Here is a 2,981-nt window from a genome sequence, read left to right on the forward strand (position 1 = left end):
AAACTTTCTAAGGAAAATTCCTTAGTCTTATGCCTGAGAACATTTTTAAAGTCCTTCCAGGAAGGAGGTAATTTTTCAATTAAAACAGCAACTTGAAACTGTTCATCAAGGGCCATACCTTCCGAGATAATCTCATGAGCAATTTTCTGAATTTCGTGAGATTGGGCCTCCACAGATTTGTCATCAACCATCTGATACTTCAGGTAGCGACTAACAGCGTATTTTTTAGTCCCCGCCTCCTCTGTATCGTATTTCTTTTGCAGCGCCTCCCAAATCTCCTTTGCTGACTTGTCTGAGTTATAATAGTCATATAGATCATCAGATAAACCGTTAAGAATAAAATTCTTACATAGGAAATCGTTTTCCACCCATGAGTCCAAGTCCTTCTGTTGCTTCTCACGTTCAGTCTGATTGTCCTTGTCGATCGAGGCTTCAGGGACAACCGGCTTCAGAGCAGTGAGCACAAACGCCACCTTCTTCATGGTCAGATAAAAAAGCATCTTCTGTTTCCAACGCTTAAAGTGTAAACCCTCAAAGAGAAATGGTTTGTTAATATCAACAGAGGTAGAACCAGAACATTCATCGGTCGCAGCCATAGTAGAACAGAAATCGTCTTAAAATTGATATTCCACAATAGAAAATAAAATGGAACGAATTTACCGATCAATATTTCTGGCTGAGTCGCGGACAAAGTCGCTTTCTTTAAGACGTTTCGCGGCTCTGCCCCAAGTGTGCACGGCAGTCTATCAACCACGCCGTCCCCAGGATAAACAGCCTCTGATACGAATCCTCCCTGCACCGAGAGGATCGTTCTTGTACACCCTTTATAAAAAAAATTGCTCTCTGAAAAATTCTCGCAGAACCCAGAACCCAAAAGGAACTCTCTGTTTGTTGTGTCTTTTCCAAAAAAAGGTTCTATCTTATTTATACACAGAGAAATCCCCAAAATGGTCAAAAACGTTTTTTTTCTTAATAAATCAGAGGAGGATTAAGGATTAAACGACTAAAAACGTTTATCTTCAATTAATAAAAATAAAACCGTTTTTGGTATTATTAAAATGAACGTTTTAAAATTAATTTAATTAATAAAATGATATAAATGTTTAGATACATTTGTTTAAAAAATAAAACGTTAACACCACACCACCCACCAGCCAGCTCGGCCGGACGGACGGCGTCGCGCGCGTGTGGTGGTCAAGTGTGTGAGTCCTCACCCATTCGCACAAAACTGGGTACCCCTTGGGGCACACCCCAAGTCATTGCATTTGCAATATATATACACTCCAAGAAGAGTGTTCCAAATCCATGTGGGACTTTTCCCATATCACACACAAATGTATCAATTTTTAATAATTCATAACAAAAGGTTCCAACAGAAGACAATTACCTTGATCTTGGAAAGAAAAGAATGAAATGAATTGAATTTGAAATTCTTGATAAGCAGTTCTTTGAATCTTAGAAATAATCTCTTGATAAAAGGAGAGTATAGATCTATCTCAAAATCTAAAAGAATGAGACTTTAAGTTCATTTAATATGTTTAAATAGGTTAAATTATGGCTAAATAAAAACTAAGGGCTAGGATTGTTCACTACGAAACCTTTTAATTTTCTTATTGAATTGATTCTCAATTTCAGTCACAAATAATTTGAACATGTCAAGCGCATCACTTTTATTTTTCATCAAGTACACATAAGTAAAGTCAGAACAATCATCAATAAAAGTGATAAAATAACGTTTACCATTCCTAGTTAACGTTCCGTCAAGTTCACAAATATCTGAATGAATTAAATCTAGTGGCTCAGATTCTCTAGTAACAGACTTATGAGGAGTCTTAGTTATTTTTGCTTGACTACAAAAATCACATTTTTCAAAATCATTTTCTGACACTTTAGGAATCAGTCCTATGTTACTCATGTTCTTAATAATGCGCTTATTAACATGACAAAGTCTAGCATGCCAACCATTAAAATCACACAACATATAAGCAGAAGGAGAAACTTTATTGGATTCAACATTTAACTTAAACATACCATCAGTAGCATAACCCTTCCCAACAAAAATACCATTCTTAGTGATGGTGTACAAATCAGCCCCAATAGTTTGAGTAAACCCAGCCTTATTAAGCAGAAAACCAGAAACCAGATTCTTTCTCATCTCAGGAGTATGCATTACATCTTTCAGTAATAAAGTCTTTCCTGAGGTAAACTTAAGCTCCACATTTCCCATCCCAGCAACAATAGTGGTGTGGGAATCTCCCAACAGCACTTTCTTATCATCAGCAGCAGTGTATGCTTTAAACATAGCACGGTCATAGCAGACATGGCGAGAAGCGCCAGTGTCTACCCACCACCCATCTGATCCACCAATAAGGTTGATCTCAGAAATCATAGCTATAAAAGCTTCTTCAGTCAAGTTAGCCTGCGGAGCAGTGCTTGGCTTGTTCCTACACTTACGTGCCATATGACCTGGCTTGTTACAAACGTAACAAAGGAATTGTCCAGAGTCATTCTGTTTAGGTGGGGGCTGCTGCCTTCCATGTTGGTTCCTGTTATGGTTCCAATTCTGATTGTTGTTTCGATGATTGTGCTGGTTTTTGCGGTTGGAATTTGAATTCGCGTTGCGGTTGGAATTTGAATTCGAGTTGCGGTTCTGATTCTTAAAGGTTTTGCCATTTGGCTTCAGAACCGCAGGTGTGGGCTTCTTAGGGATGCTGTTAGAGACAACAAGCACCTCTTCTTTCTGGTCTTGTTTCCTTGCTTCCTCCTCGATTCGAAGGCGGGTGATCAAACTTTCTAAGGAAAATTCCTTAGTCTTATGCCTGAGAACATTTTTAAAGTCCTTCCAGGAAGGAGGTAATTTTTCAATTAAAACAGCAACTTGAAACTGTTCATCAAGGGCCATACCTTCCGAGATAATCTCATGAGCAATTTTCTGAATTTCGTGAGATTGGGCCTCCACAGATTTGTCATCAACCATCTGA

Source organism: Humulus lupulus, chromosome 4 (assembly GCF_963169125.1).
Source record: "Humulus lupulus chromosome 4, drHumLupu1.1, whole genome shotgun sequence".
Classification (NCBI taxonomy): Eukaryota; Viridiplantae; Streptophyta; class Magnoliopsida; order Rosales; family Cannabaceae; genus Humulus; species Humulus lupulus.